Source organism: Scomber japonicus, chromosome 22 (genome assembly GCF_027409825.1).
Source record: "Scomber japonicus isolate fScoJap1 chromosome 22, fScoJap1.pri, whole genome shotgun sequence".
NCBI classification, from domain to species: Eukaryota; Metazoa; Chordata; class Actinopteri; order Scombriformes; family Scombridae; genus Scomber; species Scomber japonicus.
In genome coordinates, this window is record NC_070599.1 from 18,586,394 (window position 1) to 18,599,621 (window position 13,228).

The 13,228-nt window shown below is 36.6% G+C and overlaps 1 protein-coding gene and 1 long non-coding RNA gene across 4 annotated transcripts in view; both read left to right on the plus strand.

Annotated features, from left to right (window-relative positions):
• Window positions 1-13,228, plus strand: part of LOC128383510 (basement membrane-specific heparan sulfate proteoglycan core protein-like) — a 333,871-nt gene that overhangs the window by 86,879 nt on the left and 233,764 nt on the right. The window lies entirely within an intron of this gene.
• The window catches only part of LOC128383968 (uncharacterized), a 43,726-nt gene that overhangs the window by 15,813 nt on the left and 14,685 nt on the right, over window positions 1-13,228 (plus strand). For 2 of the 3 annotated variants that reach the window (XR_008324002.1, XR_008324001.1), the window contains exons 2-4: window positions 665-727; window positions 921-986; window positions 1,098-1,138. This is a non-coding gene — a long non-coding RNA (uncharacterized LOC128383968). Of the gene's footprint in view, window positions 1-332; window positions 354-664; window positions 728-920; window positions 987-1,097; window positions 1,139-13,228 lie in introns of those variants that run through there. The other variant, XR_008324003.1, reaches the window with a different exon arrangement.

Sequence of the window (13,228 nt, forward strand, 5' to 3'; positions counted from 1 at the left end):
CAGACAAAATTTAACATTACTGAATATTTCATCAGTTATAGATACGGGTCTGGGTCTGGACTGCCTATTAATGACCTCTGGTATATATACCTTTTGATTTACTAAAGAATGTGTATATTTCAGATGCAGAAGAATCCCAGAATGTCACATATTCTTCGATTGAGCTTAAAAACTTTGCTAAGGCGGGTGAGTAACTCAAATGACATGCAATAAATAGTTTAGAGATGTTTTTGTCTGCAGGAAAACTTAAAAAGAAAAGACAATTTTTTTCTTGCATTTCATCATCTTAACAGCAAAGCATCAAACAGTGGAGAGCTCTGTTTATACTGAAGTGAAGACAGGATCTGCTGCAGGTACATTCTCAAATGAGCTGTTTCATTTACATTAGGTAGTTATTTTATGTCCTGGTGTTTCAGTTGTTTCTTATAAACAGATTTGACTCAGACCAAACTTTCAAGGATGAGTGTTACAGTACTCAAAAGTACTCCTTTCTCAAAAAAAACAAACAAAATAGACAGAAACTGAGGTTTAAGTGACAACAGATTTGTGTGGATTTTGATTTTCCTTTTATACATTTTAAATTCTGCTACTAAAAAAACAAGAATCCTTTTTTCTGCATATGTCTGCTGAACAAACAAATCCTGAGATCTGGTTTCTGTTTTAGATGACGGTCTAACGTATGCTCAGGTTAACCATGACATTAAAGGCAAAGCCAAGAAACACAAAGGTAGGTAAAGTCTACACACACCATCATGTTGGTCTCTGACTCAGTGTCATGTATGTATGTGCTCAATAATTGAAAAATTCTAAGTGTTTGGAAAGTATGTTTATTTTACATTACGTGTATATGCAGTGCTGAAGAACAGTATTTATACATCAGTGTGTTACTGTAAAAAGTTAAATTTTCTCTCCATTTAAAGGAAAATCAGCTCCTGCAGCAACTGATGAAGCTGTTTATTCTGAAGTTAAACCAGGAACAGCTCATGGTAATAATTAATTATACTGATAATTAGATGAATAATCTCATATTGCGATTTCCAAAGCATTAAATTCTGAATAACCCAACACATCTATCTTTTTTTGTGGTTGTCTTTCAGGTCTGTAAAGACAGCTGTGTGGACAAGGCCAAATAAATATGGTTAACAGCATTTTATAACTATTGTGTGCATCTCAGCTATCCAAATATCAGCCATGCTCAATGCTTCGTACAGTTAATATAATAAGATTATATGAAATAAATACATCATGTGGATTTAATACTTTGTGTTTTAGCAGAAAGCACAAGACTACTGAGGTTTATGTAGTATTTAAGCACTGTATTATTATTTATTTATTTAGTACATATTTGTACAGCTATTTTTAAAGCTAATTTTAAAATTTTGATTGCAGCTATTTCAAAAAGCAGCAGGAGGTATCAGTTTGAAATGTGTAAATGATATTAACCAGGTGATACTGCAGCTTTAAACTCAGCATATTTTTCAGTGTTAGATGAAAAAGCTTCAGGATGGACGTCAACAGTTACTTTTGTATTTGTAATAAACTGCTATCAAATGTTACATGTAAGTTTTTCTGTTATTAAACTGGAAACTTTACATGAATTTACTGCTGTTATATGTGCTTTATTGTTTTTGGCATCAATAAACTTTTAAAAAAAGCAAATGATCAGTGGTGTTTTAATTTATTTTTATATTTATATAATATATATTTAATATATTTATAGAATAATAATCAAATAGTGAATACAGAGGTAGAACAGTCATTAAATATGAAGAAAGAACCTCCACACAAATTAAAATCCATCCTTTTTTATTTGAAGGTCTATGTCTAGTTTTCACCACTAGATGGTGGTATTTCATTATTTGATGTGAGCCTTCATCATTTATTGCCTCCACATTCATTGTCTGACGTGTTGGTTTTTTTTTTTTGTTATTTGATGTGTGCTGTATGCCTGAACTGTCAATCAAACCTGCCATCAAAGGCTCCACCCATGTCTGCAGAGCAAGAGTCCTGCAGGAGAGATGAACCGATTAAAATGAGGAAATAGAGTTTTTTGTTAAAACCACATGTATGCTGTCAGCCAGATGACGTGTTTCACACCTGATTGACAGCCGATAACGGACTGAGGTGATAGGGAGCAGTCAAGATGCAGAACATAGTGTGAACTTCCCACGCTGACCCCTCTGGCTTTCTGTTAAATTGTCAGACTGAGAAATGACTGTCCACTTCCTCTTCTTTTCCGTGAATTAACCACTTAATACACGCCCCTGTTTTTTATGCTGTTAGCCTAAACGACATGCCCAAGTTGTGAGCAGCACAGATCCCACATAGTTTGAGACTCAGAGATGTGTCTCGTTGGAAAGGAAACACTCTCAGGATCCTTGTAAAAGTGTCTGTGTGATTCTGTGACTTACTGACAAAGAGTGGCAGAGGTTACAATGATGGGGTTGTTTACTAGCCCATAGGTTTGCCTTTACAATGACATGTGTACAGACTTTCAGGGACCTCTCAGCGGGATATAGACACAATGAGGCCACAGCCACAGGTCTTGGCTTCATGCAGTCCAAATTTGGAGTCAAAAGACCAAAAGATGAATTTTTCAGAGTTATTTTTCAACAGGTATGTCCATGCGTTTTCCTTAGGTCCTTTTTGGAGACTCCAAATGGACACTTGGTTACCAAAGCTGTATAACCACAATCAAACACCTATAACTTCACAACCCCTTTGCCTACAATCACAATCTTGGTCTCTAATGACAGCTGACACCATATTATTATTATTATTATCATTATTATATATCATATTATTATATATAACTATATTTTTTTTTGTTTGGCCATATCTATATCTATCTATCTATCTATCCAGCTATCCTTCTATCCTTCTATCTATCTATCTATCTATCTATCTATCTATCTATGTATCTGACTGAATGACTGACTGACTATCTGACTATCTATCTATCTATCTATCTATCTATCTATCTATCTATCTATCTGTTTATTTTGCTATAAGTCATATGTCAAGTCGAAGAAGAACCAACCGTGTACCAAAATGCCGTGTGCGTAATGATATATGGTTCAACTATTTAACGTACCGGGCGCACGCCGGTTACGCTTGGAGTTTGTTTATGGACAGTCAAACATAATAGTTTAGTGTCATACACCGTTGGAAACCTCTGACTATTGGCTAAAAGGTTATCAACTTCATTTCACCGAATATTTCCATAGGCTAGAACAGCAGTCAATCAAAGCCATGTCGTCATTGTTGTTGGTCACATGTCCTCATTGGCTTTGGAGACATGTACTGCCTAATCCTAAACACCGATTGGCTTGTGTGTGGTGTCGTCAGAAGCAGAAGAGGCTCACGGTCGTAAACATCTAGTCACGGTGGACAGGTCAGAGAGGTGGACGCACATGTCGTCTTTGTGAGGTGGCTGAATCCAAGCTCCATGACATGAGACAATTTAATGCAGATAACTTCTAGACAACCTGAGGATTGTAAAGTTACTTCAACTTCTTGGCTTTAAACTGCCTTTAAATAAAGTAACCTAACAGAAAAGCAGTCTTCATTACTTGGCTGCTGAAATGAACAAAGACCCTGCTATCACGATGCATTCATACGCTCGTAAAGCATTAGAAAATCAACTTGAAGTTTTGGATGGATTAATCAACTCTGAGAACCCGACACCAATATGTGAGGGAAGTGTTGAAGGCCGACGGCCGGGCAAAAAATCAAAGAAGCTGGCCAGCGAAGGAGACACACAACAAAATGTGTCAAATTCTGCTTTAATGACTGTAATGGAAAGAATAGAAAAACTGCAGGAGGAATCCCTCAGAAGACTACAATCGCTAGAATCTACGGTTCAAGATAACACACAAGCAATCAGAAGTGCTACCGACTCCCTGGAACAGCTGGAGAAACAGGTGGACGATGTAACGCTGCATGTGGACTCCTTGCAGAGTCAAATTGAAACACTGGAGAAGGAAAATGCTGTGCTTCGAGATAAAGTGGCTAATCTGCAAGCTTACCAAAGAAGATGGAACCTCAGAGTGGCTGGGATCCCAGAACACACTGGAGAAGACATCAAAAAAACGATCATTGACATACTTGGCCTGGTATCTCCAGACATCGCACAACAGCTGGACTTTTCTGTGGACATTGTCCACAGGCTTGGTCCCCGCTCAGCCGACCGTCACTCCAGCCGCCGCATCATTGTGCAGTTTCTATCTCGCACACACCGGGATAAGATCTGGAAAGATGCGCGAACCTCTAAGCTACTCAAGGAAAGGAAGATCCAAATCTTCGAGGACCTGACTCCAGAAACGAAAGATGCAAGAAACAAGCTGTGGCCGATGGTGGAGCAAGCCAGAAAAGAGGGAAAGCGAGCCGGCTTCAGAGGTGCATGTGCCCTCATTGATGGTAAAACAATCACCGTGAATGACCTGAAAAATGACATTTAATCAGTAGTCTGAGCACGTGTTGCACAAAGGAAAGTTTAATTATGAGTTTCCTCCTTTTAAATTTAAATTTGTCACAGCATATTGTGATTTACTTATATTCACCTTACTACTACGACTGCTACTCTTGTTTTGGGTGTCTTTTTTTGCTACCCCAATTAGCCTATTAATTTAATTTATTTTATTTTAAAATAATCTAGCTGTTTAAACACAATCTCAGTCAAGGACACCTTTATCCACTCCATACTTTATTTCCCCCCCTTATAGCTTTTAAGTTATTTCCCTACATATAATGGATGGATGGATAAATAATGAACCTTTTTTGTTACTTAATAGGCTACTGGAAGTGTTCTCTTACATCCCGTTGAACTAAAATCCTCAGTTGAGATGAATTGGCTTATGTAGCAAAAATGTTTCTCTTCTATCATGTAAAATATGTCATGGATCCTTGGAATTTTAGTATGCACCCACCATATGAGAGGTGTGTGTGTGCCTTTTTTTTAATTTTAACACAAGGGGGTTCATGCATTTTTTCTTTGTACATGTATATTCTATGTTTACTAACTGCAGGAGAGTTAGAAATAAAGGACCTAATTATGATGACAAACATTAAGACTATGTCGAGCTCTCTGAATTATCTGTATAAACTTCTAAAATGTCTTTATCAATAGTGTCACTTAATACCAGAGGCCTGCGTGACAACTTAAAACGCAAAGCCCTGTTTTTATTTATCAAACAACAAAACTCTGACTTCTGTTTCCTACAAGAATCCCACTCAGTTATAGATGATACCAAATTTTGGAAAAATCAGTGGGGAAATGACTTATGGTTCTCGCATGGTTCAGAAAGGTCAGCAGGAGTAACTTCCCTGAAAAATAAATTTGAAGGGGCTATTTTACACTCTGAGAGTGACCCAAATGGCAGATTTGTTATACTAATTATAAAGTGTGATGATGATATAGTCCTTTTGGCTAATGTATACGGCTATAACACCAAAACTGATAATGATTTCTTATTTGACACCTTAGGATCCAGTTTCATATCCTGGTTAACCAAATACCCAAACCTGCTTTTTGTTGTTGGTGGTGATTTTAATGTTGCAATAGATGACTCTGTAGATAGATGGCCCCCCAAGAACAGAACAGGCTCCATTTCAAACATAATCTTGTTTATGCAGAAATTTCAATTAGTAGATATATGGAGGAAAAAGAACCCAAACTCTAAATCCTATATATGGGCCAACAAGACTGGTACCTGCAGATCGCGTATTGACTATTGGTTAATCTCAAGTAGCCTAGATGAAAATATTATCAATACTAATATCTTAACTACCCCGCTCACAGACCATAAAACTATAAACCTCCAAATTAATTTCAGACCGAATGTCAGTAATCGCCGGAACCTATACTGGAAACTCAACAACTCAGTCTTAAAACATAAAGTGGTAACAGAAAGGATTAACTTTCTCATAAGGTGTTACTGGCAGAGGGCTCTGCGAGACAAATGCTTCCATAAAAACTGGGAACTACTGAAATTTGAAATAGCAAAATACTTAAGACAGTATGGGTCCACCTTAGCCAAAATAAGAAAAGAAAAAGAAACAGAAGTGATTACTAAAATTTCCACTCTCACCCAGCGCATGCCTGAAGACTTAACAGAGGATGACAAAAAATATCTAATAGAGCAGCAAATCAAGCTAGATGAAATATACAGAGTCAAAGCAGAAGGTGCTTATGTGAGATCCAGGAAGCAATGGCTGGAAGAAGGGGAGAAAAACACAGCATACTTTTTTAGGCTGGAAAAGTCGCGTAGCAGAACGAACTGCATCCAAAAACTGAATATAGATGGAGCTGTCACAGATGACCCTCAAATGGTATCTAACCACTGCCTAAGGTTTTATAGGAACCTATATAAATCACAGTATGATGAAAATGCAACAAAACACTTTTTTGAACAGCTTCCTCAGCTAAAACCTATTAGTGGTGCCCATAGGGACCTCTGTGACAAGCAAGTAACTTTAGAGGAAGTCAATTTGGCGATTCAGCAACTTAAATTAAACAAATCTCCTGGAACTGACGGCCTGACATCTGAATTCTACATAAAATTCCTCGATAAACTCGCCCCCTTCCTCCATGGCATGATTTCTGAAAGCATCCACAAGCAGACTCTTCCTCCCACCTTATATCAAGGGCTCTTAACACTCATCCCTAAACCTAACAAAGACTCACTTCTCATTGATAACTGGAGACCAATCTGTCTCCTCAATAACGACTATAAAATCTTAGCTGGAATCTTAGCCAAAAGACTCAAAGCAGTACTGGATGACATTATTGATGAAACTCAAACAGGATTTATGAAGGGCAGACATATATCAAATAACATAAGACTTGTCCTGGACCTCATTGACTATGCTGAATACTGCCCTGATGATAGCTTTATTTTATTCTTGGATTTTCGTAAGGCATTTGATACCATTGAACACAAATTTATGTTTCAGGCTCTTCAGGAGTTTGGTTTTGGAAAGTACTTCTGTTCAACAATCGAAACCATATATAAGAAGGCAAACTGTTCAATAAAAATGCATACAGGCACTTCTCCACGTTTTGATTTAGGTTGTGGAATCAGGCAAGGTTGCCCTGTGTCTCCATATCTATTTTTAATATGTGCCCAACTGCTCTCTGATTTTATCAAACAGAGTCCCCTTAAAGGGATCTCCATAGCAGACAGGGAAATAATCATCAGCCAACTAGCAGATGACACTTCTGTATTCTTAAAAAATGAAACACAGGTCTCAATTGCTGTTAACCGAATTTCAGTTTTTTCCAGAGCATCTGGACTTCATCTCAATCTGAACAAATGCGAACTGCTTCCAATCAAAGACTGCAGCAGTACATCCATCTGCAATATACCGGTAAAAGATTCTGTCACTTATCTGGGAATCATCATCAACAAAAACGCAGACAGCAGGTGCGCTATGAACTTTAATTATATCATAGAAAAAACACAGAAAAAATTCAACTCCTGGCTCCAAAGAGATCTGTCTCTACAGGGCAGGATTCTTTTACCTAAAGCAGAGGGCTTATCCCGACTCACCTATGCAGCAACATCTCTGGATGTAAACAAGCAGACTACTGCACTTATTGACAAAACTCTCCTTAACTTTGTATGGAAAAACAAAATTCATTATATTAAAAAATCAACTTTATTGAACTCTTATGAAAACGGAGGTTTTAACCTTCTTGATTTTTCCACCCTGAACAACACATTCAAAATCAACTGGATCAGACAATTTATTAGAGACCCAATATCAATCTGGAACTTCATTCCCAATTACATATTCTCTAAAATCGGTGGCCTGAAATTTCTGTTATTCTGCTCTTACAATATTGAAAAACTTCCTACAAAATTAGCCAACTTTCATAAACAGATACTTCTTTCCTGGTCTTTGGTGTATAAACACAATTTCTCACCCCACAGATATTACATTTGGAATAATAGGGACATATTATACAAATATAGATCACTTTTCATAGAGAACTGGTTCACCCATGGCATAACTTTAGTCAGCCAGCTTTTTGGATCAAACGGCACACTGTTATCATACTCAGAATTCTTAAACAAATATACCTTCCCTGTACCTCCAAAAGAATACGCAATTGTGTTTGATGCAATACCTTCTGGTGTGATAATGCTGTTTAAAAATGTCATGATACAGGAAACAGACCCTTTTCCTCTGGAGCCTGTACAGACAGAAGTTGGTCAACTTTGCTTTTCAGGAACAAGGAACAATAACCGAACAGTACGATCTCTATTCCAAAAAGAAATAATCAGCATCCCTAATGCCGTTTCATACTGGAACAATACCTTCACTAATCTGGTTTGGAAAAACATTTGGTCCCTTCCTCACAAATTTTTCATCACAAATAAAACGAAAGAAGTATCCCTCAAAATCATACACAGAGTCTATCCCACTAACTTATTCATGCAAAGATACAAAAAAGACATCAGTGAACTCTGCTCCTTCTGTAAACAGGCTCCAGAGGATCTTCATCATCTCTTTTGGTCATGTCCCCACCTGCAGATTTTCTGGAGAAATGTCACTACTCTTATCCATCAACATATTGAAAAAAACTGTGTTCTGGATTATCAAAATGTATTGTTTGGTTTTCCATTAACCCCACTACCCCAGGCAGACCAATACTACATAATTAATTTAATATTATTTCTAGCCAAAACTCACATCCATAACAGGAAATTCAATAATCAAATACCATGCATTTACCGTCTAGAAGGGGAAATCAGGCAATACATTAATACAATCAGCCAGTCTGAAAACAAAAAAGCCTTAAGAACTCAACAAGTATTTTGTTTGTTTCCATGTTTTTGAATCAATGTGGCCTATCAGACATGTATTCTGTTTTTTTTTTAATCCTGCACGCTATGTTTTTGTTGTCTTAAGTAACTTTCCAATCAATTTGATATCTGACTTTTGCATGTAACCCCCCCACTCTTTGTTTGTCGATGTCCACTGTGTGAGATAAATTAAAAAAAAAAAAAAAAAAAAAAAAAAAAAGTAAACATCTAGTCACGTGTACTCTGAGATGGACGTGCAGGTCAGGAAATGACGTAAACGGACCGTATATGGTTTGTTATTTGTGTTAGTACGTTACGTGTTGGACTAAATACATGGACATATTGAGGAAAGTATTCCGGTTTTATGGAAACGGATTTCATATTTCACAAGAATGGATATTTGGCGAGCTGTACAGAAAGTCCTGAGTCATAAGATGATCGTTGTGGACAAAGGGAAGACTTTGAAGGTAAGTAGGCATTATAGCTTTTCTTACTTAGCTGAGTGGCTAGCCGAGCTAATCGCTAATACTATTACGGCTGTGAGCAACCATATAAGTCGTGAGTGGTCTTGAATGAATCAGGACAATCTAAGCTTTCCAACAATGGACAACATGAATATATATGTTTAAGGGTTGGTGTTTAAAACATTCAGAAGAACGTGTGGCTACCTCCTAACATCCGTCCCGTAGACGGAACAGCGTGCGTTAAGAGGTTAAAAGATTAGCTCTGGTGATAACACATGAAGTATGTGTTAGGATAAAAACAACTTATATTATTTACTGTATGTCTAAAGAGGAAGTGCTAAACTGGTTTTCTTCTCTCATGCTGATCAGCAGTGGTTTGGCTTGTTTCCACTCAGACTCTTGTTGCTTAGTGTGTTTAGTGCAATCAGGCAAAATGTGCATCAGTTTACTTTTTAATATATTTCATTTTTTATAAGTTTTCCCCTTTATGCATTTATTATTTATTTGTCATTACAAAGTTAGGTAGGCAGACAGCAACACTGATGTTGGAGGTTTATTTGTACAACTCCAAATTTTTAGGAAAGAATCTGAAATTCAGACCATGGATGATGTGTTGAGTTCAAATGTTGATTGAGTTTAAACTTATTAGGTTATTCATGCTGTAAGTGTCAAATAATCGAAATGATATGATTATACTGTTTCTGAATAATGATGTTGATATAAAACAGAATTTGATTTGAATTTGTAATTGAAAAATGGATGTTTGACATTTTGACGGGTTAAGATGAGTCTTTTTATTTGCTTTATTTTGTTTAAATCTATCATATTATCACAATTGCTTTTGTTCTTTGGAGGCAACACATTTGTTAGTCAGAGCTTCTACACACAACACATACCTCACCACAATGCAGGAACTGTTGTTGCAGAGCACTGGGCGTGTGCTGTAAAACATGCACAAATGAACACATGATTAAATGTTAAGCATGTACATGAAATTATATGTTTAAGTTTGATGATTTTATGGTTCATGGATGAGAAATAAATGCTTATTGTGAATACAACTTTTAAATGCACAAACCTTTTCACAAGAATTAAGCTAAGATATCTCTGCAGTAGCCAGGAAATGTGAAGGTGTCAAAGTTTGCTGCGGTCAAACGAACTGAAGTGGTTTGAGCTTCACATATAAGGGAAGGAAACACAAGCAGACTAAACTTAGAACTAGTTTGAGAAAAACTCTGATCTCATATTCACATGAAATGTAACTTCTGTCTTTCTGCTGCATTATAATTGAAGCAAAGTAGAAACATTGTCAGACTGGGAGCAGCTGAGTGACAGAGTGTCAGTGCTGGATGTGAGGATGAGGTCCACTTTGATCTGTGTGCTGGGATTATTCTGTAAGTACATTACTGACTTTGTTTGCATGGCACAGATTAAAGAACATGTTCCTGATTAGTCACAATTACAGAGTATCACTGGTTTCATCAGTTTCTCTGAGAGCTTGAACAGAGCTCGCTTATAGTTTTTAACTACAGGCTTATTTTTTAGTCCAGATGTTGGTTGGTGACTTGGCTCAGTTTAGATTGGAGGACTGTTTTTTGAAGCAATTATTTTTACATAAAAACTGTACTGCACCATGCATGCAACATGTTTAAGGTATTATTATGTATGTGGGTTTTGAATTGAAGCTTTCTTATTTATTTAACATATTTAATTTTAAAGAGTTGTTTCATTTTAACTGTTACCTGTATATACTACAGACTAGTTTTAAATGACTTTTATTATGAATTGTGACAAGTTTTCAGTTTGACTTTGTCTGATCAAGTTTCAGTTTTCTTTTTAGTGCTGAATACTCTGCTACTGACTAATTTCTTAATTATTAATATTGATCTCTTATTTGTCATCCTATTTATTATTATTACGCTCATCCCATTTATATGTTTAAGTTTTATTATGTATTTATCATTTTACACCATGTATCAATATACATTTTGAAATGGCTTCATTACTGCCCAAAAGTGTAAAACAGCATTTCCCTCAAAATGCATGTTCATGCAGGCCAGATGTTCACCTGATGCTTTATGATAGATCCCACCTCTTTTCTGGGCAGGACTCTCCCTATTCTGCCTCTGATTGGCTAGTACTTATTGCTTTAGTTGCTTTGGTTGGTTAGATTTAGGTATGAGGAGTTAGATTGGTTACTGGAATATCGGGGTAAACCAATCAGATGCAGAGTAGTGTGGGTCTTGCCAAGAAAGGCAGTGGGTCCATTATAATACTATTAATATAATAATAATATATAATATAATATAATATTCTTATCTTAACCCTAACCAACCTCACTCCTAATGCCTAAACCTAACTAACCATGTTTCAGATTGAGAAATAAATATTAACTGTTCACTTCCTCATGTCACCACCAGTCATAATTATATTAAAATATAGTCAGTTTATGTAATTGGTATACAGTATTAAATCGATATGCATTGGATTTGACTCAAGTCGTTTTCACTTATTTTTCAACTTGCTATTGCCAAAAAAAAGATTGTACATGCTGCACAGTACCATGCACCTCTTCTGTGTATTTCAACATCAGCTCTGGTGTGAATATGTGTTGAGATAAAAACAACATATATCATTTAGGCTACTGTATGTGTAAAGAGGAAGTGCTTCACTGGTTTGTTGCTGATAAGCAGTGGTTTGGCTTGTTTCCACTCAGGCTCTTGTTGCTTAGTGTGAGCAGCACAATGGAGCAAAATGTGCAACAGTTTACTTTTAATTAGGAATGAGTCGATCAGATATTCAGGATCGATATCGGGTCGATATTGGCCAAAATGACTGCATCGAATATCGGAAAAAAAGCAAAAAACTAACTCTATATATTCAGGCTTTGAGGATATTCAAATAGAGCTGAAGTGTCTCCAACCAGAGTCCGAAGAGTTAGATGAGCAGAAACACACAGTCTCATGGCTCCTTCCTGCAAACAGTCACCAGAGTCAGAGCAGAGGACGTGAGACGAGCCGGTGAAATAGTCCGCACACTGCTGCAGAGTTAGAGACAAAGTCCAGGTAGCTTTTAGTCCTTCCTTCAACTCATTTACCTGTAAGTGATTGTCTTTAACGGGAAGGATTAAACTGGACGTGAGTTACAGACCGCTGGCTGTGACTTAGTCTGCTACTACTGACTGACATGTTACCATGGTAACGATGGTTAAAACGGGACATACAGCTCTGACTTCATGTTGTGGAGGTTCAATCATGACTATTTATGTTTGGTGGTGGAAACCGTTAAAAGTTAAAGTTATTGCTATATTTTGTACTCAGACCTTTGCACAATACTGCACTTTAAATATAATTCTGAAAGTTAAATTAAAAGGAAGTATAAAAAATTCAGAGCTTTCTCATGTTTCACTTTAGTGGAAATTGTGTTTTTACAATTGGAGTTTTTCTTTGGGTAGATTGGCAACATGCATCCAGACAAATGTATTCTCATCATCAATAGTTGTTTAAGTGACGAGAAAAAACATTATTATATTGATATCAGTATCGAGAGATACTCAGTTATGGATTGGACCTGAAAATGTGGGATCATGCCATCCCTACTTTTAATAGGTTTATTTCATTTATGTTTCGTTTTCCCCTTTATACATTGATAATTTCTGAAAAACACAGGAAATGAAATGCATAAACACAGGATGTAGTGCAGGTAAATGACAGTAAACACAAGCAGCCTTTATAACCTAATACCAGAGGTTTGTTACATGGCTGTTTTTAGAAATGAGTCCTGACATTTGGTTTCTGTTTGAATATGTGATGTATGCTCAGATTAACCAACCACAATAATAGTCAAGCTAACCATGATGAAGTTAGGTAGGCAGACAGCAACACTGTGATGTTGGAGGTTTATTTGTACAACTCCACATTTTGGGAGAAGAATCAGAAATTCAGACCATAGATG